The sequence below is a fragment of the Eubalaena glacialis genome, chromosome 4, assembly GCF_028564815.1.
Source record: "Eubalaena glacialis isolate mEubGla1 chromosome 4, mEubGla1.1.hap2.+ XY, whole genome shotgun sequence".
Taxonomy (NCBI): domain Eukaryota; kingdom Metazoa; phylum Chordata; class Mammalia; order Artiodactyla; family Balaenidae; genus Eubalaena; species Eubalaena glacialis.
In genome coordinates, this window is record NC_083719.1 from 48751445 (window position 1) to 48778007 (window position 26563).

Consider the following 26563-nt stretch of genomic DNA (forward strand, 5'->3'; position numbering starts at 1 on the left):
GATGAATATACCTAGTTCCCAGATCTAATACGATTCTCCACTGAAAGGATTCAGGACTCCTTGGAAAAATGGCTGATTACAGTGTTGGGGCAGGAAAGTACAAGCTAAGCCCCAGATATCTTGTGCCTAAAACAAGGAAGCACTCAATGAATTATGGGGCTCTATCAAGCTAGTTTGAGGGTGATGCTAATGGAAAAATTGATGGCAATTTAAAGTAATTATATTAATAGATTATAATCCATGAATAAAATAGGATATTATGAGTCCTTATGAATGTAAAGAAAGAATGAATGAATTGAAAGTTGGATGAGGAACAAGGTTTTTACATATATATTCTCTTTCATATTCTTTTCCATTATGGTTTATCACAGGATATTGAATATAGTTCCCTGTGCTATACAGTAGGACCTTGTTGTTTATCCATTCTATATATAATAGTTTGCATCTGCTAATCCCAAACTCCCAATTCATCCCTCCCCCGTCCCCTCCCCTTTGGTAACCACAAGTGAACAGGGTATTTACATAGTTTCAAAGTTACATAGTCACATCATCCTCACAAAATACTTATAAACAATGAAGGAAAAAAAGAGTAGCTTTACAGTGGAAGGTCTTTTAGATTCCACCTTAATCAGGTAATCCAAGTGAATATCATCAGTAGTGGTTTAAATAAAAATGTACAATATCTGATAAAATGCATTGAAAGGAACACAGTATCACTTCATCACTTGTATTATATTCCTGAATAAAAAATGAGGAAATATTGGATAAATTCATATGGGGGAACATTCTACAAAATAACTGACCTGTAATCTTCAAAAAGGTCGTGAAAGTCAAGAAGAGATCAAGGACCTATTCCAGACTGAAGGAAACTGAAGACACATGACAGTTACTTGCAATCTATGATTCAGAAGTGGATTCTTTTACTATAAAGGATGTCATCCAGACAACTGCCAAAACTTGAATGGGGTCTGAGGATTAGATGGTAGTAATGTACCAATGTGAGTTTTCTGATTTTGATGGTTATATTGTGGTTATATAGGAGAATGTCTTTGTTTGTAGGAAATACATATCCTACTTCCTGGAACTTGTGAGTATGTTAACTTACCAGGCAAAAGAGACTTGGCAGATATGATTAAGTTAATATTTTGAGATGGGAGATTATAAGGAATTTTTCAGGTAGATCCTTATGAGGGAAAGAGGGATCCTCATAAGTGGAAGAGGGAAGCAGGAGAGTCAGAGTCAAAGGAGGAGATGTGATGATGGAAGCAGAGGTTGGAGTGATGTGATTTCTGGGAGGGGGATGCAGCCAAGGAATGTGGGCAGCCTCTAGAAGCTGGAAGAGACAAGCAATGGATTCTCTCCTAGAGCCTCCAGAAAGAATGTAGCCCTGCAGATACCTTGATTTTAGTCCCATAAGACTCATCTTGGAATGTTGACATCCAGAACAATAAGGGAATACATTTATGTTCTTTTAAGCCACTAAATTTATGACAATTTGTTATAACAGCAATTGGGGACTAATACACATGAAGCACTTAGAATAGTACTTGGTACATAGTAAGCACAGACATTTGTGTCTTCTTGCTATTATTGTTATTCAGTCTTTTCAAAGCATTCAGCTTAGCTGCAGTAATCAAAACAGTATGGTACTGGCACAAAAACAGACACATAGATCAGTGCAACAGAATAGAGGGCCCAGATATAAACTCACGCACTTATGGTCAATTAATCTACGATAAAGGAGACAAGAATATACAATGGAGAAAAGACAGTCTCTTCATTAAGTGGTGCTGGGAAAACTGGACAGCTACATGTAAAAGAATGAGATTAGAACATTCCCTCACACCATATACAAAAATGAACTCAAAATGTATTAAAGACCTAAATGTAAGATGTAAAATCATAAAACTTCAAGAAGACAACATTAGGCAGAACACTCTGACATAAATTGTAACAATATTTTTTTTGGATCTGTCTCCTAAGGCAGAAGAAACAAAAGCAAAGATAAATAAATAGGACCTAATTAAACTTAAAAGCTTTTGCAGAGCAAAGGAAACCGTTGACAAAATGAAAAGACAGCCTACTGAATGGGAGAAAATAATTGCAAATGATATGACCAATAACAGGTTAATATCCAAACTATATCAACAGCTCATATAACTCAATATCAAAAAAGCAAACAATCCGATTAAAAAGTGGGCGGAAGACCTGAATAGACATTTTCCAAATAAGATATACAGATGGTCAACAGGCACATGAAAAAGTGCTTGACATCACTAATCATCAAAGAAATGCAAATCAAAACCACAACAAGATAGCACCTCACACCTGTCAAATGGTTATCATCAAAAAGTCAACAAATAACAAATGTTGGCAAGGATGCGAAGAAAAGGGAACCCTAGTACACTGTGGGATTAAAATTGGTGCAGCCACTATAGAAAACACTATAGAGGTTCCTCAGAAAACTAAAAATAGAACTATCATATGATCCAGCTATTCTACTGCTACATATATATCCAAAGAAAACAAAAGCACTAATTCGAAAACACACAGCACCCCAGTGTTCATAGCAGCTTTACTTACAATGGACAATATGGAAGCAACTTAAGTGTCCATCAACAGATGAATGAATAAAGATGTGGTATATACATACAATATTACTCATCCATTAAAAAGGATGAAATTCTGCCATTTGCAACAACATGGATGGGCCTAGAGGATATTATGCTTAGTGAAATAAGTCACAGAGAAAGAAAAATACTATATGTTATCACTTATATGTGGAATCTAAAAAATAAAACAAATGAATATTGATAACAAAACAGAAACAGACTCATAGATATAGACAACAAACTAGTTAGCAGTGGGGAGAGGGAAGGGAGAGGGGCAAGATAGGGGTCTGGAATTAAGAGAGACAAACTACTGTGTATAAAATAGATATGCAACAAGAATATATTGTACAGCACAGGGAAATGTAGCCATTATTTTGTAACAACTTTAAATGGAGTATAATCTATAAAAATATTGAATCACTATGTTGTATACCTGAAACTAATATAATATTGTAAATCAACTATTCTTCAGTTAAAAAGCATTCAACTTAGTTTCATAGGATCAATAATAGAATCTTTGCTTCTGTAGTTAGGTGTTGTTCGTTTATATAACATTTGATAACATCACATATCTATAGCAGGAGTGATAAGAATAGGTTTGTAAATAAACAGAATAGACTTTTATAAATGTGCTGCTTCTTTTGCCTTTGCCCCTCCAGTTCTGCCCTGCTCTGATCTCTAGAGGCTGACCACATGGACTGCATCTTGAGCTTTCTTGCCTCTGGCTTTATTTGTCTTCTACAGAGACACTGGGCAGACCAAAGTGAGGGAGAGGAGTGAAGTCAGGGGATCTGTCTCCCCAGTTCCTGCCCTGTTTTCCAGTTGGTCAGCAGTGGCTGCCTTCCTCTTCCAAAGGCAACCACTCCTGCTGGGCCTCCTCTGTGGCTCTCTCAGTCTCTGGTAACCTCTCCTTGCTCTTGCTCCTTCAGGCTTTAGGGACAGTACCAGCTCCTAGCTGGTGCTATCCCTGGTGCTTCATTATCCTTTATTGGCAGTGCCTCTGCAAATTCACTGAACTCTCCTCAGTTACCCTCATCGCATGCACTGTCCTGTGTGGATCATCACTGACACAGTATTTACCCATACATCTCCTCAGCAGGGAGCACACATGCCCAGGAGTATAAATGCCTCAGTGGCTTAGTAGCCATGAGTGGCCAGCACACCTTGGCCACAGAGAAAGAATGGAAAGCATCAGTCCAGCTGGTGAGCCTTGTCAATATCCTCCAGCCAAAGCCCACCAGGAACACACTTGTAGTTGAACAAGTTGGGTTTAGTACTTGTTGTAGCAAAGGAAAAATCACAGTGTGGGGAACTGTGGTGGGGGTGTGTTTCAGCAAGAGAATGTTAGAAAGGACTGTGAGGAAGAAGGGGTAATTCTATAATTGTGTATCTCAATAAATAAACAATAAGAATACTAATACTAACTTGGTAGCGGAGATACCACAATCACCAAGAAATATTGATAAGGAGGCCAGAATAAACTGAAGATAAGCTGTAACTGGAAAAGTAGCATCAATCACTCGTATTAGCTGGGAGAGGGGGGGATCTTTGGTATTTTGTGGTTTGGACATTGTTCTTGGGGGGAATCTTTGGTATTTTGTGGTTCATACATTGTTCTTGTTTTCGTCTGTGTTCAGATATGATTGCAGAGTGGTCTTGCTTTTGTCTTGATCTATCATGGTCACACAGTGGCCTTGTCTGATGTTTAAGTTCTCTGAAATTGTTTTTGTTGACCAGGAGAACACCAGGGCCTAGTGTCAGTGCCAGGACAGTCTCTAGCACAACCAAGGTCCAGCTGGAAGTCAGAGGGGGGCGGTACTTTTCTCTTTCTCAGCTATTTTATGGAGGTTAAAGTATGATCTGCGTTAGAATCACCCACAGAGCTTGTTAAAATGGAGATCCCAGGGTCCTGCCCCTGGATCTACTGAATCAATGGTGAATCAATGTCATGGGGTAGGGCCTGGAAGTCTGTATTTCTTATTACCAGCTGCATCATTCTGATGCGCACCAGAATTTGAAGGCCACTGGTCTAAAAAGAGAGATGTCACAAATCCAGCTTCAAAATCCCAGATTTGTGGCAGGCTTTTAGTGTGAGGCATCGAGCACTAAGCTGTATGTTTAAATTTTCATTAGTGTCAAGTTCCAGCACCCTGAAGTTGTAGATTTTTAACTCAAGGGAAGCAGCCTCTGAATTTACAAGGTTATCTGTGCTTATACCTTGTGTGCCAGTTTTAGAAAAACCTCAGCTACGGAGGTCAGCCTGTAAGTGACAGAAAAAAAGGGGCTGGTCACCTATTAACCATAAATCAATAAAAGGTAAACACCAGTAGAAAGGCTGCTGCCAAACAGAAAAAAAGCCCAACAACAATAAGGAATTGCTTCCAAAGTCAGTGAGAACATTCACAAGGGTAAACCAAAATTCCAGAGACAGAGCTTTTCAAAGATGCATGACTGAAATCCCATTGAACAAAACAAACTATGGATCAGAAATGAGATGCCTTAACTGCAAAATGTCTAGTCAGATCACTGCAGATAAAAACACAATTTCTTCAAAGGAACATTCTCAAGAAAGACTACAAAGAAAGCAGAAATGAAGAAGTTAATTTATTCTAACACTACAACTAGGACAATATTTGGCATTTTCAAGTGTCAGAGAAAGAGCACCAAAAGTATAACTAAGACAGAGCCTAATAATGAACTTGACATTGAACCTGATTTTGAGTTACTAGTGAGATTCGACTCTTTAGGATGACAAGAGCAAGGAGACTTGAGGCTCAGACATTACCACCAAATTTAGCTTCAGACACTTTTTTTTACCACTGAATTTTTCTTCTCTTCAGACGTGGAAGAACTGAGCTCACCACAATCAAATAACCCCACCTTTCCTAACAGAAAGTTATGTAATGAGTCTTTTTAGCCTGAATAATGCTTTTTGCCTTAAAGTCTATTTTGTCTACAATCTCCACAGGCAGAGATTCTGCATCTATAGCTCATTACCATTATTCTGATATTAATGTTACATTTCATCAATTACTTGGGAGCAAGGTCAAATTTAGCAGCCAGATCTCCGCTTTAGTGAGGCCATCAAGGACATATCTATCATCTCCCTTCCCAAGATCTACTCCCCATGCAAAAGCCTTCATGCTTGTGTTCTCTCTCTCCCCTCCTACTTCCTTCCCTCCTCTCTCCACCTCCTCATCCTATCTCAGTATTACCAGTTACAAAATCATGCCTGATTTAACCCCTGACTAATTTATTCCTTTTTACTTTCATCTGAGAAAGGACAGATGGATTGACCTAGAGATTATCATACTAAGTGAAGTAAGTCAGACAGACAAAGACATCATATGACATCACTTATATGTGGAATCTAAAAAAATGATACAAATGAACTTATTTACAAAATGGAAGTAGATTCACAGACATAGAAAACAAACTTATGGTTACCAAAGGGGGAAGCAGGGGAGGGAGAGATAAATTAGGAGTTTGAGATTAACAGATACACACTACTATATATAAAGGAGATAACCAACAAGGACCTATGTATAGCACAGGGAACTATATTTAATCTTACAATAAACTATAATGGAAAAGAATCTGAAAAAGAATATATGTATACACACACATATATATACACTTATATATGTATTTATATATATAATATATATTATTATATTAATATATATTATTATATTAATATATATTATATATAATATATAATATGTTATTTTAATAATATATATTATATATATATCTCTGAATCACTTTCCTGTACACCTGAAACTAACACATTTGTAAATCAACTATACTTCAATTTAAAAAATAAATAAAATAAAATAGAAGATACCTTAACTCTTAAAAAAATAGTAATAATTCCTATCTATTTCCAGAATTTGTCTCTGTTTCAGAGCTGTCAGCCAGTCCAGACTTGTCAAAAACTGTCTGTTTCATAAGAAACTCACCTGGAAAGTCTACCTTGATGAATGAATCTTTGACAATTGGCTCAGGTTTTATATTTCTTTATGAAAGTTTAGCTCAATTCCACAATTCATTTACTCAATTTACTTCCTAGAATCAATAAGTAAAAATTCAACTTCATAAACACAGCTGTACTTGGCAAATAAACTTAAGATAAAAAGGATCTGTTTAAAAACTTTCCAGAGTGTATTTATAAATTAACCTTGCTTCTTAATAGTTAAGATTAAATTAATCCAGTAACACTTTCTTAAATTTGACCTCTTTTTTCTTGAGATACTAAGCCTTGTGAAAATGCAAAACTCCCAGGAGGTGTAGCATTTTAGGTAGGCTACCACCAAACCCTGAATTTCTTTATATAGTTTGAGTCTATGCTTTTAAGTGCATAAAGATTCAGAACCATACATCTTCCTGGTAATTTTTAAAATAATGACACTCTTTATCCATAAAAAATGTGTTTTGCCTTAAAGACTAATTTTTTGATACAATATAGCCACAGTGGCTTACTCTTGATAAGAATTTGTCTAATAAATCTTTTCTCATCGCTTAACTTTCTGTCTTTCTGTGCTAGTATGTTTAGGTGTCTCTTTAATGCAACTGATTTTAAAATCCAATCTGAGCATCTCTGCCTTTTAATTGTTGAGTTTAATCCATTTATATTTATTGTAATTATACACATTCGTTTTTATTTTTCACCATGTTATTTTCTGCTTTCAACCAGCCATACTTTTACTTTGCTTGTTTCCCAACCTATATTCTTATATGAAGGGTTCATATTATATTTATTCATATTATATATGTATTGAACCTTCACATTCTACCTACCATGTTTCTTAACTACTCTTTCCTACTTTCTGTCTCTTTATGTTACTATAATTCACAATTACCCACTTTTGGATTTGTTTTTCCTGTCCTTAAAACTTTAGGCTCTGTGGCAGAAGTCCTGATTCCCAGAGGGTGACTGCTTTCACCAGGGGATATAGTAAGAGTCCTATTTTATTTTATACTATGGCTGTCATTGAGTCACTTAGGTTTCTCATGTCAAGAGGACAGTAGGCAAAGGAAGTACACACCCTCCATACAGGGTTAATTTACATTGATCAGCAGGAGGAGGTACAGCAGCTGTTACATAAGAAAAAAGGGAAGAATATGTTTCACACTCAGTGAACAATTGGGGCATCTCTTGATGTTCTGCTGCCCAATGTGGATGGTCAATGGATAAGTACACAATGTATAGACATGACCTCAGAAGGCCATGGTGATCAGAAGCTTAGACCCTCAGAGTTTCTACCGGTTAAATTGCTAAGATTATGAGAGGTAGTAGCCAAGGGTGAGGAGAATCTAGAATGGGTAGTGAAGAAAGGAGATGATGAAAACTGTGCTCTTAAAACTAGTTGCAGCAGCCAGGATTGCTAAGTGTTTCCACTAGCTTTCCCTATATAAGATTCCTTAGAAGGGACTTCCCTGACGGTCCAGTGGTTAAGACTCTGGGCTTCCAATGCAGCGGGTGCAGGTGCAATCCCTGGTTGGGGAACTAAGATCCCACATGCTGCATAGCATGGCCAAAGAGGGGGGGAAAAAAAAAAAAGAAGGTTCCTCAGGAAATGACACCAATCAGAAACCTGAAGATGCTTTCCCCAGATGGGACAAACTTAATACAAAATGTAAATGGATCTGAACATCCCAAGGGTGGACTGTAGTGGATGCTGATTTGTGCTGCTCAGAGTCCCCCCCTCCTATCCCTGACTTCAAGACCGAGACCTTTATTTCTTTGTTGCTGGGTGCATTGGTTGCTGATGGCTCACTTCTGGGTTTCTCTGGGATTTGCCTTTGGCCAAAGGGAGCTATCTTTCCCAAGTTCATAACCACTTTCAGGGGCAGCTTGCAGCCAATGATTGGTTGCCATTGAGATATAAAGGCCCAGTCTTATTGTTTCAATTTGGGATATTCTTAAGGGCCATCCCAACTCCAGAGATCCTTTGGGATAGCTGAGGCTTCTGTTGCAACTGTATCGTTGTATCTCCTTCTGCACAATCCATTCTTCAGTCTTTCAAAGGTGTTCCTCAGAGTGTTCTCCAGAAAAACCTCCTGCGTGCAAATCTCCACCTCAGAATCTGTTTCCAGGAGATTCTATTCAAGACATTATCTTTTTCAGATAATACTTCTGTTATCGTAGGTTACTGGGTACCTATCCTTCTGTTTTTATATCTACATCTTGAATTATAAACTCATCTTCATTGAAACTTTCCTATGAAAATCCTGTGTGGCCTAAGCTGTGGAAGTGTCACTCCAGAGATTTCCTGTTCACTTCTGCCAAGTACTCCAGGGATATCGCTGTCCCAGGACTAATTTTTATGTAAATTTCTAATCCTGACAGTTTCCAAATCATGACAGAAGTGTACATTCTAACTTCAATACAGCATAAGGCAGAGGCCTAGGATTTTTATTTTTCTGGGAATAATTTTTTTCCTTTTCCTTAACCCAGAACAGCAAACTTCATCAACTCCCTGTTAAGGTGAATGGATCTTTTTTCCTAGGCCCCTCATTATGGAGGCTACATACCTTTGAGCATCCCAGCTTCATGAAAAGGGTTAGTTTTCATTCAGTGTCTCACAGGACCCACAGCCTCATATCCTGGCCTGATTGTGTGTTAAAACCCAAACTACTAGCTATTACTGAATTTGATAACCACCCATGGGGAAACTTCAGAATCATATCCTAAGCTTATAGCTCCTAATTTCAGGTACCTTGAGATTTCCACTTATTTCTTGCCAGTTGATATGTATGAATATGATTTTTAACATATTGCCAGAATCTGAAGTTATCCCTAGGTAGCTTAATATGTCCTGGAGCTAAGTTTTAGTAAGTAATGGAAATTATGAGGGCACTGGCCTTGGAACTAAAGTGGAAAAAGTGATGTAACTGAGAAGGAAATGAAAAAATTCAAACTACCTCTTTCATAACAAGGCCCAGATTGGCTAGACATTAATTTGGTAAAAACTGACCTAGAGTCCTAGTGGATTTCAAGTATCACCCTCGTGGGACTGTGAAGTCCTTGAAGGCAGAAACTGTGTCTTGTTTGCTGTTGTATCCCTAATGTGTAGTTCATGCTCAGCACATATTAGATGTTCAGTAGATACTTGTTGACTAAATGAATAGGTCAGCAATAAATCAGTGCTGTGCAAAATGATCAGATATTTAAAAATAAGAAGCAAGAATATAACATAACATTATCTCAACACTGGTCTAGGGAGAATAATAAAAAATAGTAGAAAAGGACAATGAAAACTGAGTTATCATATTCATTCTTTCCAACGTTCCTCTAACAAATATTTATTGAATGTCTGTTATTGAATCTGGCACTGTGCTAGGTGTGGAGAATGTGATAATGAGCAAAAAAGAAGGACATGGTTACTCCCCATGTAGAGACCTGGGGGAGGCAGACTTTAAATAAAAATACTAATAAGCGAAGAGTAAGTACAAAGAACAGGGTGACCAGATGTTCTGCTAGCCCAGAAGAATCTCTATTCATACCTATTGTCCCAGTGTAATTATTAATAGTGCCCCCATTCACTCTCAGAAGTGTCCCAGTTCAGATGGTCATCTTGGCTATGACTGAGAGTTATATGTTGTTGGCGCAGTGTACAATAATGAGAGACACCTATTCAGGAACTAGAGAGAAGGCTTCCCTGGGAAAAACAAGGCTGACTGAAAAATGGTGGATGGAACACACAGGGCTTGTGATTGTTAGGGGTGCCAGTGGAGAGAGCCTGCCAGACAAGATAGAACAGCCTGTGCAAAGCAAGGCATGCCAAGGAATCAATGGAAGGCCTGTCTGGCTAGAGTGTCAAGGGCAAGAGGTAGCCTAAAAGAATAGATGGCACAGGGACTTCCCTGGTGGCACCATGGTTAAGAATCCACCTGCCAATGCAGGGGACACAGATTCGAGCCCTGATCCAGGAAGATCCCACATGCCGCGGAGCAACTAAGCCCATGCGCCACAACTACTGAGCCCATGTGCCACAACTACTGAAGCCCATGCTCCTAGAGCCCGTGCTCCACAACAAAAGAAGCCACCACAATGAGAAGCCCACACACCGCAGTGAAGAGTAGCCCCTGCTTGCTGCAACTAGAGAAAAGCCCGTGCGCGCAACAATGAAGACCCAACGCAGCCAAAAATAAATAAATAACTCAAAAAAAAAAGAAAAGAAAAGAAAAATTCATGCTCTGAAAAAAAAGAGTAGATGGCACAAGGCCACACAGGCCTTGTGGGCATCTTATGAATTTTAGAATTTTGTTCTTTATCCTTTAATTAAAGATGGAGGTGGGAGAGGTGGGGGATTTAGCATTTTGAAAAGATTCCCTTTGGCTGCAGTGTGGAGAACAGATTTGAGAAATTTCAGGAAGCTAGTTATTAGGAGTCTACTGCACTAGGCCAATTAAGACATGATAGTAGTTTGAAATAGTAGTTTGAGAAGAATCTAGAAGGCAAAATGAACAGACCTTGGCAATGGATTGGCTGCTATAGAGAGAGGGGAATAGGGAGGTACCTAGAATAGGTTTTTGGCTTATGCACCTGGATGGATAGTTATGCAATTCAGCAAGCTGGGGAATGCACCTAGTTTTAGGATGTGGCATATCTATCTATCTATCCACGCATTTACCTCTTTAGGGAACCAGCATTCATTGACATCTGGTATATAGCAGGCATTGTGGGTAATAATAGCAAAGATGTTTACTATGATATCTAATAAGGAGTATAAATACACACATATTCATTTTACCAGTTATCATACTTTCAGCTGCAAGTAATATAAAACTAGAATACTCAAGTCAAAATTTCTTAAACAATGAGAATGTTTATAAGTCCTAAGATGGGGAGCTCCAGTTTGGCTTATTTGGTGGTCCTAATGACGTCAAGGATGTTAATTCTTTTCATCTTTCTATGCTGCTGTCATTACTCAGTTGACTTTTCCTTGACTAGTACCCTTTACGGTTGCTTGATTGCTATCCCAGTTCCAAGCAAACACACCCATGACAACATTGAGCAGAAGAATGACTATTTTCCCCCATGAATCTCCTTTGCAAAGCTAGGAAACCTTTCCTAAAATCCACCCCCCACCAATAGATTCCTCCTCACATCTTGGTGTGTAGAATGATGTCACATGTTTATTCCCAAGCAAGGCCTGAAAAGAGGAAAGGGAGTGCCATGACTTGTCCAGTGAACACATGGTCGGGTAGAAGAGGATGACTTGCTTAAGAAATTTGTGGTTTTGTTTACAAGGAAAAAGGGTGAAATGACTGTTGAGTAGGCAACCAAGTGTGTCTGCTGTATCTATAGTATTGTCTTAGGAGTGGATCAGAGTAGCTTAGGAGATTGAAGCAGAAGAAATCACCTTGGAGATTGGAGGAGAAGAAATGTTTCCAAGGCTGGGAAAGGTTATTAGGTTTATGTCACTCTGAAGGCAGAACCTGAGGTCTGAGGTTACAGCAGCACTTAAAATAATACTAACATAAATCCATCTTCACCCATTGATTCTCCAGATTTCAGGCATCCTCACGGCTTTCCTGAATTCCTCCAAAGTCATGTAAATACTGTTTTTATTGTTTCTAAGCTTCACTGAACTGCAAGAAAAATGGTTGAACAGTGTTTTGCATAAAATACTAGAAATATTTGTTACTTAGCTCTGGCTCATTCCGAGCCTGACCTGTTTCTGTCATTACCGCTGGAATAGTTCTCCAGCTCTTGCCAGATTTTGAGTTGTCAGGATAATAATTTATCCATCTTGTTGTCAGATTCACAGCTAGTTTGCCTCACTCTAGGGGAATCTAAATGACTATCACTACACATGGTGTGCAACTCATATTTTAAATGCATTTAATTCCAAATATCTTCCCTCTGCCACACCCCTTATCCAAAGACTTACTAAACTACTGTCACAGTACCATTTTCCCCTGTTGTAGAAACCTCCACCACCCACCAAAGATCAGTTTTCCTCTAGTTTCCTTTAATGTTCACTAAAATGACCAGAAATATGCACTGACCACAGTTACTAAATCAGTCTCCTAGGTCTCTGGGCCCAGAGCTCTCCTCTGTTTCCATATTCCTTCCATCCTCACTTCCTCAAGCCAACTACTCTCAAATTATGCCTGTTCTTCAAGAGTCTTGATTTCCCAGTGTGGTATATGACCTTTTTATTTTACAAAAGGCCAACCTTGAAGCGTCTCACTTTAAAGACAACTCTCCGGGTTTGCTTTACAAGGCCAACCAGAAGTTATTTTCCGTGTTTATTAATTCATCCCCTTCAGCTTCCCTTACAATGGGTCCTTTTCAAGGTTTTAACTATAAGCATTAAATTACCCTCCTGACATCCCTTTCCTCCTCCTCCCAGGAATGCTTGGAAAGGAATCCAATTGTGGGCAGATGTTAGGTCTTTCTCAAAAGCATTCTGTGTTAAATAACAAGCACCCAGTTGTAGTTCAAATTGAATACTAATAGTGATTTACACTTTAAGCAAGAGTGGTAATTATTAGCTTTGAAAGCATATCATAATGACTTTTTACAGTTGTTCTTATACTTTATTATTCTTCCTTTCTTATTCTCTAGTCAGTGTTCTTAATTATACCACTCCAGAAAAATACACTGGGAGAAAATACAGCAAAATACATGAGACGGTGAAACATCCTGGCCACCACAAGCAGCCAGATAAGATTTGGTAGGTAATGCGGGGCTCATAGGGCAGTAGCACCAGGATATTTGGGCCTCCTTCTCCTACTTTCCCTTTTCCACCCTCAAAGCTATATACATAACTGCCAGAGAATCAGTTAGTAAAAAATATATTTATTAAATATCTACTACTGGCTGAGGAGGGACTGTCTAAGAGCTCCACATTTATTAATACCTCTAGATGCTCTCACATTCACTATTAGGTACAACCAGACCTAGCAGAGAACTAACTCAACCACTAAATTTTGTGCTTTCCCCATGGAATAGATTTTACTGGATTTGACCATGGCATTTTATCCCTTCTATTATCCTTCATTGAAGGACATTATAAGAAACAGAGTTATAAAACTTGTGGTTCTACTGGCTGCTTGGATGTTATTGAGGACATTGTTTATTACATCATGCAGTGTCTTTTTATGAGGACTCACTGGGACAAATTCTATTTAATTTCATTATTGGAAGTAGTCACACTTCTGAGTGATTCTTTTTCCTTCACTTTTTTTTTTTTTTTAATTCTCGTGGTCTCTGTGAATCATGTCACTGATCCTGTTTCTCTTTTTGATTTGGCTACTAGACAGCCTAGATCATAAGGTTGTGATGCATTTCTAACAAGCATCCACCCAGGACCTTGAGACATGTGTGCACGTGTGTGTGTGTGTGTACTGGGCTCATTCTTTACTCCATCCTATTTTTCCCTACACTCACTTTACATTATCCTGATGACTTATTTATTTTTTCACACAATGGAAATTTATTTCTTGCTCACATAATTGTTGAATGCAGATATTTGGCAGGTGGCCTTCTATGAGGTAACTTGAGGACCCACAATCCTTTCACCTAATTGATCTTCCATCCTCTAGGGCCTCCCATCCTCTGCATGGAGTCAGCCTATGGTAAGAGAAAGAATGAAGGATCATGCAGGAGGTTTCATGGTCTAGGCCTGGCAGTGCTGTGCATCACTGCTGTTTATGTTCCATATGCCATCACATAGCCACCCCAGATAGTACAGGAAGCTGAGAAATGTGGTCTAGCATTGTGTCTGGGAAGAAAGGAAAATGGGTGTGGTGAATGACTAGCCAATATTTGTCACAAATCATGAAAACTGAGGTATGAAGGAAACAGCTCACTCTGTTTTCCCTAAGATATTTCTGCTAATAGCATTAGCAGAATTGTTAACGTTAGCAGGAATAACTGAATGTTCAGGCCTAGAACCCTGGGTGACTGGGGAATTCTCTCTCTGTCCCTTCCTCTCAATTCTTTCTTCCATTTCCTTTGTTCAGGTCTTTTCTACCTTATGCCCAGCCTGCTAGAACCCCTACCTTCTTGGCCTCTGGAGAGAACTATCTTCTGAACAGGTCTTGTGGGTTTTTTTCTGCAGGTTGGCTCACATATTTTATTGTTACCTAATGCCATATAGAAGATCATCCTAAAACTCAGTGGTTTAAAAGAGCAATAATTACTTATATGTCTCATGGTTTCTATGGGCCAGAAATTGGGGAGAAGATTAGCTGGGTGGTTTTGGCTTGGGGTTTCTCATGAGGTTGTACTGAGATATCTGCTGAAGTTTGCAATCATCTGAGAACTCGACTGGGGCTTGAGGAGCCACTCCCAAGGTGGCTCACTCACATGGATGGCAAGTTGGAATAGTTAACTACATCCAGCTGTCAGCATACAAATGCCCTTCATTCCTACAGCTGCTGCCAGCATATAATGGTTCATGGCTGGAGGAGGACCTCAGCAAACAGAACTGCTTGAACCAGGGGGCTGGGCCCCATCACAGTCACAATCTGGAAATGTCAAAACTCAAAGGCAAGGTTTGTTTCTCTAGTAAAATTCTCAGATGTCCTCTTCCTTCATGTACTCTGGGTTTTTTCCATTTTTCTTTTATAGACAATTGTCTAGGTATAATTTTTTCCATCCCACTCTTTAGAAATATTATTTTAAAAATTAACATAAATTCGTCTATTTTTTTGGTGTATAGTTCCATGAATTTTAATGTATATGGAGCTTTTTGTAACCACCACCATCACAATCAGGATACACAGCAGTTCTATCATCCCAACAAATTCCCTGTGCTTTCTTTTTGTAGTCACAACCCTTCCCCACCTGAACTGATGGCAACAACTGATCTGTTCTTCATCACTACGGTTTTGTCTTCTTGAGAATATCATATAAATGGAATCATACAGTATATAACCCTTAGAGATTGATTCTTCTCACTTGACATGTTTTTGAGATTCATTTATGTTTGTTCCTTTTTATTACTGAGTAATATTCCTATGTAAATATGTATCTTGTTTGTTTATTCACTCAACTGTTGAAGTACATTTGGAATGGGATTGCTGGCCCATCTGATAAATGTATGCTTAGTTTTATAATAACCCGCCAAACTTTTCCAGAGTGGCTGTACGATTTTAGATTCCTGCCAGGAATATATGAGAGATCCATTTGTTTCTTATCCTCATCAGCGCTTGGTATTGTATTTTTATTTAGCCATTTTCATAGACATGTAGTGATATTGCATGACTTTAATTTGCATTTCCCTCAAAAGTGAAGTATCTGCTCAAGTCTTTGCCCACTTTTTAATTGTGGTGTTTGTTTGTTTTTTAATTAATTTATTTATTTTTGGCTGCATTGGGTCTTTGTTGCTGCATGCGTACTTTCTCTAGTTGCAGTGAGCGGGGGTACTCTTCTTTGCAGAGTACCCCCACTCACCGGGGGTACTCAAAGCTTCTCATTGTGGTGGCTTCTCTTGTTGCAGAGCATGGGCTGTAGGCATATGAGCTTCAGTAGTTGTGGCACACGGGCTCAGTAGTTATGGCTCGTGGGCTCTAGAGTGCAGACTCAGTTGTTGTGGCGCACGGACTTAGTTGCTCTGTGGCATGTGGGATCTTCTGGGACTAGGGCTCAAACTAGTGTCCCCTGCATTGGCAGGCGGATTCTTAACCACTGCGCCACAAGGGAAGTCCCCTGTTTGTTTTCTTATTGCTGAATTTGGGGACTTATTTATGTATTCTGGATACAAGTTCTGTGTCAGGTATGTCATTTGCAAATATTTTCATCCAGTCTGCAGCTTGTCTTTTCATTTTCTTAACAGTGTCTTTTGCAGAGAAGTTTTTAATTTTGATGAATCTCAATTTATTAATGTTTAGTGTTATGGATTATGCTTTTGGTGAGATGTTGAAAACATTTTGCTTAACTGCAGGTCATGGTATATTTCTTCTAATATTTTCTTCTAAAATTCATATTTTAAAAATATTTTACATTTAGATCTATGATCCATTTTGAGTTAATTCTTGAATTAAGGTATGAGGATATAGTGTTTAGTTAGAGGTTGTTTTAATTTTTTTAATGTGGTTGCCTAATAATTCCAATACCATTTGTTGAAATGATTATCCTCCACTGAATTGTCTTTGTACTTGTCAAACGTCAACTGATCATATTTATGTGGATTTACTACTGGATTCTCTATTCTGTTTCATTGACTTATGTGTCTATTTGTTAATGAATTTCATACTGTCTCAATTACTGTAACTTTATATGGGAGGTTTTAAAAATCAACCATTATGATTGATTTTAATTCATTAAATCTCTCTTAATTCTTCTTTTTCAAAATGATTTTGGTTTTTCTAACTCCACTGACTTTTTTTTTTTTAATTAATTAATTTTATTTTTGGCTGTGTTGGGTCTTCGTTTCTGCGTGCAGGCTTTCTCTAGCTGCGGTGAGGGGAGCTACTCTTTGTTGCAGTGCACAGTCTTCTCATTGCGGTGGCTTCTCTTGTTGCAGAGCACAGGCTCTAGGCACGCAGCCTTCAGTAGTTGTGACATGTGGGCTCAGTAGTTGTGGCACATGGGCTTAGTTGCTCTGTGGCATGTGGGATCTTCCTGGACCAGAGATCGAACCCATGTCCCCTGCATTGGCAGGTAGATTCTTAACCACTGCGCCACCAGGGAAGTCCCTCTAGCTCCACTGACCTTTTATAAAAATTTTAGAATTTGCTTGTCTTTATCTACAAAACTACTGTTGGGACTTTCGTTGGAATTGCATAAAATCTGTGGATCCATTTGGGGACAATTGACACCTTCGCTATTGTGAGTCTTCGAAACCATGAAAATGGTATATCTTTCTAATTATTTAGGTTTCTTTGCTTTCTTGCATCAGAATTTTATAGTTTTCAGCATACAGGTTCTGCATTATACATGCATAAATTCATGAAATATAAGAGGGGAAAATGGTGCTTCAAATTCTAGCATTCTTTCCCAACATGCTTGCTAATATTTACTTTCCAGAGTCCTCAGTGCATTTTGCCCTGCTTTTATAACTGAGAGAGACAGAGTGGAGTGTGATTACTCCATCTTATCTAGAACTGGAACCATTAGATGTAAATCTTACTCTTTCTATTCCTTCAGATTTCTGATTTCTGTACTCCATGAGGGTTACAAGAAAGGTTTATCGTATTTGCATCCCCCTCCAAGCCTAGCATAGTGCCTTGAATGAGATTTTGTGGGTCAAGTATTCGATCAGGGCATATTGGGGGACTTGTGTCTGCTCCACAGTGTTTGGGGCCTCACCAGGAGTGGCTCAAATGGCTGGATATGTCTGGGACAGCTTGGCTGTGGTCATATATCTGGGTCCTAAGTTCTAGCCATTGGCTAGATTCCTGCTCCATGTGGCTTCTGCCTGGGCTGCAGTATCTGAAATGGCTTCTTCACTTATGTGTCTGGTGCCTAACTAGGATGGGTAGAACAGCTAGGGGATGGTTGGCAGCTCACTTTCCATATGATTAGTTTTGGGCTTCCTCACATCATGGCTGCCTCAGAGAAGTCAAATTTATATAGTAACTGGATTCCCCAAAGGAGCTCACCAACTTATTTTAAGTTTTATTCCACCTGTTGTACGTTGCATTTTTGTAAGCTACCTTAAATTCATTTTAGAACAAGGTGGGATATAAATATGTAAACCAAGTGAAATATAAATTAAGTATCAGGGAAGATAAAAATGTATAAAGTTATTTCGCTAAAGGAGTTTAGAATCAAGCTGGACAAAAACTGTAGTCATTAGAAGTTAGCAAGCAGTAGGAAGTGGAGAGCATTTGCTTTCTAAAGAGTTGTGTAAGTAAGAAGTGCCATATTTTTTGTAGGAAGTAGAGAATACTTTGGGCTCAGTAAAGGAAGGGAATTGGAGATTTTTCCCTTAATTTTTAAAGACAGAGAGTATTTGGACCAGCTGAGAGAACTGGAAGGATAAAAAGAAAGTGGTTTATGAAAAGGTAGACATGTTAGAAAACCCCAAGGCATATTTTGGAGGCTGGCAGTCAGCCAGTTTGTCTGCAGAGTCTGTCCATTGCAATTCTGGGTAAGGATTTTTTCCTTGCCTGAGTGTCCATTCACCCATCATTTGGTAACTGAACCTAGGTTTCCTTTTTGGTAACCATCTTCTCACAACTCCAAGCCCAGTAGGGAAGCATGAGTTCAAGACCTGGGCTAAACAGAGGATTACATTCCCTGGGCTAAAATATTGATTCAAGGCATCAGCAAGATGGAGGGCCAAGAGGTTACAATGCTCACCTCCCCAACAAGAACAGTAAAACCAAAAACACACACACACAAAAAAGTAAAAAACTACAAACCAAAGAAAATAGTTCAGGAATGGGCATACGAGCCCCTCTATGCCAATGACACACCAAGAGAAGACTTGCCAGAACTTCCTGTTGAATGTGAACCTGAAAGAATACAGGAGGTGGGTCTGCTATTGCCATCTTGCTACCATGCAAAGCCTGACATACAGACTTAGTATTTCTGCAAATACTACAGGGGGCATAGCCTAGAGATGGAGAGAAACTGAGTCCTGATGACGTAATTTGAGTCCTGAGTCAAGTCATACCTATAGTGGAATTCAGAATGCTCAGAGACAAGATACTACATATACATGAAACAAAAATTTGAACGAGGTGTCTGAGAAGAGTGAGGGGGAAACAGTGTATAATTAGAGAAAAGGAGAATCATTGGCTTAGGGGTAAAAACTGAAAATATTTTTCAGGCTTCCAAGGCATTTTGTGATGCAGTGCCAACCTTGCTCCATCTTTGCCTTCCCTACATCTCTCTCTCCTCATCCTAAACTTTACCTATTCTGTATACCAAATCCCATTCTCTGAATATTCCTTGCTCTTTCATAACTCTATGCCTTTGCCAATCCTGTTCCCTATCTGAAATTGCCCTTTCCTGTCTTTTTGTTCTGAAAAGCTCTCTAATCATCCCTGAAGGCCCACCTAGGTGAACTTTCCCCCGCATGTTTGTATAATTCTTTGTATACTTCTCTATTATAGCTCTTACCTCATTGTTTTTGTCTGTCTTTTCCATTATTCTGTGAACTCCTTGAGAGAACAAAGTCCTGTATGCCTAAAATCCCTTCAAAGCATTTAGTACAGTATCCCATACACAGTAAGAGCTTAAGAGATGCTTGTGGAATGGATAGTGAATGAATGAATTAGAAATGGCAGGTAATGAATGAAGAGGGGCCTTGCTAGAGTTCCCTGGCTTTTTCCACCACTATTCCTGGAAGCTCTCCCATCTTGACCCACAGATTACTAGGCACTTCTTATTTGCTCATCATAACTTGTTTCTCTTGTGTTTTCCAACCTCCCTTTAGTTGGGTGTGGCCATGGAACTGATTTCATTCCAGTGGAGTGTAGCAGAAGGGATGTGTATGACTTCCAGGCCTGGACTTCAAAACTTCCATATTCCATCCTCCATGTTTCCCTTTCTGCTGGCTGGGCAATGCCCAGAGTGACCTTGGAAGCCAAAGGTTGAAGGCAGCCAGGGCTCTGTCAACCTGAAACGTTAAATGACTGCATGAAACAGAGGCCTTCCCCCACCCCCATCCACTGCCACCCCAGAACACCTTCACTGAACTGTTACATGAGAGAGAGAGAAACTTGCTTTGTGTCAAACGCCTGCACTTTTGGGGTCTGTTTGTTTCCACAGCTAATGTTGCCCTAATATAGGACCCAATAGAATTTCTCAGTTCAAACGAGATTCTGAATGTGGTGAATATTATATACATGGCAGAACTATATTATGGAAAGCCTTCCTGTTGTCTCCGGCCTCTTTTTTAGAAAAAGGTCACTCGTGGTACGAGGCAGCTGGGCAGTTTTGGAGGTTTTGGAGCAGTAGGCTGAGGGTGAGAAGGTTAGGTTCTATTCTTGGGTCTGTCCCCCACTGGCTTTGGGTTCCCAGCCAAGGAAAATGACAGCATGGATGCTCAAACAACCCACCCAAGGGGAAAACACATAAAAGCAAAATCAGTCACCCCAGCAAAAATGCAGGTGATGGTGATTTCTGCAGCAGGAGAGAATAACGCTCATGTCTCTTCCAGGCTTCACTAGTCTTAACGCGTGATGCCTTCCAATCCTGCAGGCGCTGCTTACTGATTCCAAGCCTGGCCAGCACAGAGGAGCATTTTGACCTTTCTTTGGTGCAGGCAGACTGCAGATGCACCAATCAAAATGTCTCTGTCCCTGTCAGTGTCAACTTTCTAAGCCATAGGAAGAATACTGAGTTTACTTAGTTAAAAGACAAACAAATAAAAAATTCTAGAAGTACAGCACTATTGCTGGAACCCACCAATCAGTGTTTCCAAGTTGCAAACTTTCTTGGCCTGGAGTATAATCTATTTTTACAGAGTCTGTCCCCAACACATCTACATCCTGCAAACAGGCTCCTTGAGTATCTGTTGTCCACCCAAAGGAGGGATAGCTATTTCTTATCTTCTTCTACCAGACTTCTCTGTGTTTGTTTCTGTGGGGAAGGAATCACAGCAGTTTGTTTCTCAGGACCAAAGTTCTCTCAAAAAGTCAGAGATCCCTAATCCCCCACACTGGGGCTTAGAGTTTCCGCACCCTCCTCATCCAAATCTGCCACCATATTAGACTCCTTTCGTGTCTCTAGGACTGGAAGCCCCTTTATCTGGCCCTTGGCCCTACAGAATGCCACAACTGACATTTAAGTATCTAGTAGGCCTAAGAATCACTTGGAGAATGTCTTCGGAATGAGTGTAGGCTTGTGGGTTTACTCCCCTGGGATTCTGATTCAGTACATGTAAGGTGGGGCACAGATTCTGCAGTTTTAATTGGCACCCCAGGTGAATCTGATGCTAGAGCATCTGAGACCACACATTTAGGAACACCCCTTCCTCTGAGTGGTAAGTCATCTTTTAAAAACACAAATAGGTTCATAATAACCCTTTAAAAATTCTTTGATGGTTTCCCATTGCTGTCAGGATCGGGTCCAGACTCTTTAGGTGGCAAACCAGTGCTCCTTAGGAACTGGCCCTTATTCATTTCTCTAGCTTCAGTTCTCACCAGCTGTCCTCCAGGTCTTGTTCATTTCAGTCATTCTGAGTTAGCATTTGCTGTTCTTTCTTTCACTGCTTTGTGAATGTCACTCTCTGCCTGGTCCCCTTTTTCCCTTCCTCTGGTCTTAACCTGTTTAACCTGTAGTTAGACGAAACCCCCCCCCCTTCCCCTTGGGAAACCGTTCTTTCCTGACTAAGAAAATGCCCACCTCTATGTGCTGACATCTCTCTGCCTGCCCCGGTACTTATCACTGTGTGCTTTGTTCACCCTTCGCTTGTCTGGGTCCCCCACCAGAGCCAGAGCTTTTCATGACAAGGATCATGTGTTCATCTTCAGGTCCCCAGAGAGTTTGGCCAGAGGACAGGAGACAACGGTGGGCAGAGGTGGGCCTGAGGTTCTCATTCTATAAGGATAGCCAAACATCACTGGAATAACATGCGAATGGTTTCTGCTCCCACCAAAACAGACAGAAGTCTCAAGGAGAAGTATTAAAACCTTCCTGCTGGTGTAGACCCATCACTGTTGAGCATTTTTGCAACATTATCTCATGGTTGCAGTTAATACGAGTTAGAAAATGGAACAAGAAGTGGTTTAGTGCTATTTCTATGAGCACTGGATGTTACAAGACTGTGTCATGATGCAGGTGCTCTTAAGTGGGAGGCCCTAGCCAAACACAGCAACATGTGAAAATGCCCCACATCCCACATGGAATCTAAGTTATGTCTCACTATATGAGTTAAGTAGAATTGCACTTAGGGTCTCTGACTGGAGAAGAGCCACCTGCCATCTTGACCTGCTCCCATCAAGACTGTTACCTGTGAAAGAATATTCTCAGTAGGTCACTGTATGGTTGGGTCTCTTTGTTACAGAAATTTAGCTTTCACCTTATCTAATACGGATGGCATCATGACTCCTAGGCAACTTGGTCAGGATGAAGAACCTCATTTGGGAATGAGCCCCTCATTTCTTGAACCAAAACGTTTTCTACAAGGAAAGCTCTGTGGAGAAAGCAAGCCAGTAGAGCTTAGCCTGATCATTCCATGAATGCACATAGTTACCCACATAATTAACAAAAAAGGTAGGTTCCCTCTTTTTTACTCCCTTGCAGAAATAAACACATACAAAATGGAAAGTAAGCAATGTCAAGAGTAGGAAGCACTTCCTCCTTTTGAGAATTCAGAATGTGGGTGCCCACCATCAATTAATACCAGGGAAATAACAGGAAATTCTCCAGAGGGAAATGTGAAAAAAGGAGGCACCTGCTTTTGAGCTTTCTGAATATTGAGTCTAAGGAAAGCCAATATCTTTCTTTTGCAGGCTGTTGCTACCTTCTCATGAATACCACTAGTGCATTTGCATCCAATAGCTCCTACCCTCCCAGGAAACAACAGAGCCTTGCCATTCCCCCAGCTTCCCAAGAGCCTGCAAAGCAGACATCACTGATCCCATTCTCTAAATGGGAAAATGGAGGCTCAGAGGTTGAGTGATTTATTTAAAGTGCAGTATAAGCATGCAAAGAAGCCAACGGGAGATAAGAGCTTGTCTAACTCCACAGTCAATTTTCAGTTCCCCAGATAACACAGAACCTAAATAAACCTACATCAACACCATATGGTATCAGCAAAGCCGGGGGATGTTGGGCACTCGTATTAAAATGGGCTCTAAAGGAAAGATAGTTTGTACGTGTGAATAGTCAAGGAGCAAACCATCCTTTTGATAATTCTCATCGTTTTTAGTTCTGTAACCCAGGGTGACACGAGTGTTGATGGACTGGACAACTTCACTAATACCTATCCAGTCCTTATTTTTAACACTGTTTATAATAAATCATAATTCTTATGAATGCTCAATAGGTACCAACTTAAGCATGCTTAGAATTCTGGCTTATTAAATATTCTTCTTGCCTAGAAATCTTGATGGCCCTTGAAATGGCTTGCCTTGAATTTTGAAATGAAAATCCATTTGGTGTGCTTTTGGAATAATCTGTTTCAGAATTTTCTTCAACATCAGGAGGGAATGTAGATTTAGTAAAACTACGTTGCAAACCTGTTAATCTATAACAGCAACCGACTAATCCAATGCATGACCCCCTGGACACAGTGATGCATCTCACTAGGCTGCCATAAGGGTAAATACAATTTGTCTATAGAACTAGGCTTTGCAGTTAGAGTTCCTGCTTTGGGTGTGTGATATCCTGTGGACTACAAACAGATTTCATGTCCCCAAACAGATGGGCTTTCCCTTTATGGGCCACTCTTAAGTTTTCTAGGCAAACTGAAGCTGCGCTAATGTCCCTTTGTGTGAAGGAATGTTTAAGTTGAACCACTTCCCTTTACCTGATGGGTATTCAGAGTTTTGAGCCAAGGACAACTGGGATATGCCGACATCTGCATTAAAGGAATATTCCCTTCTTTGTGCTCTTTAGGATTGACAGTGACAGGCAGAAAAAGCTTCTCTGGATATCAGTGTAGGTCTTTAGTTGCAAACAACTGTAGCTAGTAGAAGTAGGAAAGGAAGCTTAGTAAAGAATTTGTGGTGTCTCTAGGAATCTCTAGGAGGACGCAGAATCAAGCTAAGAGGGTTTACAGGAACAGTGGCCAGCCTGCACTGCCAGACTTCTCCAGGGGAGGGCACTATGGCTCCCCCTGCCAACACGGCCTGGGATGCTATGACCAGGACCTCTGGCCCTGCTGCCTCCAAAAGTGGATTGGTCTCTGTCTCCCTCACCAGAATGCACTCTTCATGGCACTGTCTTCTTCATGACATTCTCTTTCAAACTGAAATCTCATGTGCCATACCTGATTAGTGGAAACTAGGTCCCATTCTTGGAAACTCATCTCTATCTGTAAAGGACACGGAGAAAGCAAGTGTCTGACGTCTACCTGGGGAACATGCAAGATTTCACAAACACTGAAAGGATGCTCAAAATGTAAATGGGGACCCACAACATAAAACATGTCTACTGTGTCTACCATCTGGCTGTCCAACAGCCTATAAACTTTCTTCCATACTAATAGTCTAAACAACTGTAATCGCAAGAACAAAATGCTTTTGCTTAATATCATACAATTATTCCTTGTACAACTGAAAAATGTGCTTACTCTCTCCTCAAAAGGGGGTCAAGGTAAAGTCTTCTCAGTTTCCAGATTGAGTTCTAAGCTCAGTTCTAAGCTCAGCGATATTCACCTTCTCCAATTCAGTCACAATCCCATCTTGATATTCTGTGCCCCAGAGGCTAAAATACAAAGCTAATCACCACCCTATGTTACGCACACACCCTAAAAAAAATGGAAGGGAAACAGAAGAAAAGGAAAGGGAAGACTAGTCAGTGTATATACGCAGAAAGGAAGAGAAATGAATGGATGCTGTTGTCATTGTTTCTGCAAGTGGTCGTGCGCATGTGGATGGTGTTAATGACATCCTTCCTCCACAACCATGCCATGTTCTTTTTGCGTTCAGAACCAGCATGTCAGCAGGTTAGAGTTCTTTACCTGACAGGGTGACCCTAACCTTCATTTCTAGACTGTCATACCTCTTCTTAGTTATCCTTCTTATATGTGGTTGCCATTGAATTTTACCACTGGACATGGCAATACACAGAAGTACCCAAAAGGATCTCCTGGGTTCCAGAAATACTGCTTGCACAAAATGATATAAACTACCCTATTTTGTCTTGTTAATCAGAATCAATCACCCCAGTCGACATTGAAAACCCCTTTATTGCCTGTTTTTCCAGTGGCATGAAAAGTCCAAAATATCCTCTTCTTGACAAGAAGTTTTATTTTCTAATTCGATGAAACAGAGGTTTTATTTTCTAATTCCACACATTCCTGGTGGAACCAATTCTTTCCTCGAGCACTAAGACTTTTATATTGGCAGAGCCCAGAATTGCGGGGATTGAAAGCAAAACTTTTTCAGTGGGGTCATTAGATGTAATTAGAACTGCCCTTTTGCTTCTACCCTTTGGATTCAAATCCCATGCACTTTGGTTATGGAAGGGAAAATAGTGCCATAAATTTATCATGGTTCTGAAGATGTACCACGTCCTATACATATCACTCCAAACTCATAAGGTGGTGTCCCTCAGCTGGCATCAGCTGGCACTGTAACTAAGACTACAATAGACCTTTTCCACCATTCTGTAAGTTCATGGTGATAAAAGAGCTCAGGATTCCCTGAATCATTGAAACTGCCTATCTGTCCTTAATTTAAATTCTCAAGATCCCGTTCTTCCCTATTAAGGTCCTAACTCTGATATAAGAGACTTGAAAAGGCTGTGATTTCAATTGACCTTGTAATTTGGCCACCCCATCAGGCTCAAACTCAGGCTTTAGCGGCTTCTTCTGAGAGATGACCATCTCCCCACCACCCTCCTCAACACAGAGTCTAGTCAACATTTCTTTCTTCATGTCACTCTCTTCTAAACTTAAATCTCACAAGGGAATGTTTGATCCTATGTCCTAGTCATATAGCTGTGCCCTAGCTTGCAGAAGAAACCAGGACACAGGGGATGGCAGGATTCACAAGGTGGGGAAATTTCCCTAATATATGAAAGCTATTCAAAGCATGAATTATGTCCTTTACCACCTGCAGCTAGTTCCCATTTTTAATTAGAGTGAGAATTTTGATTTTGAGTAATACATTACATCAACCTGCCAGTACCTGTGAAATCATGAATAGAATCAGAGAAGGGCCTTCCAGAGATGATATGATTGAGCCCCAAACCTCTACCTCCCACACATGGAAAGTATAGAATTATTTATTTCCATTGCGCATGTAAGGCTAGTGAGTCCTAAGGAAGCCCCGTGCCCTATACACTGCCAACCAAGTTCCATTGAGATGTTATCTCACTTTTACAGAATGTTTGATATCCTTAAGTGAGAAATCATGGTTTC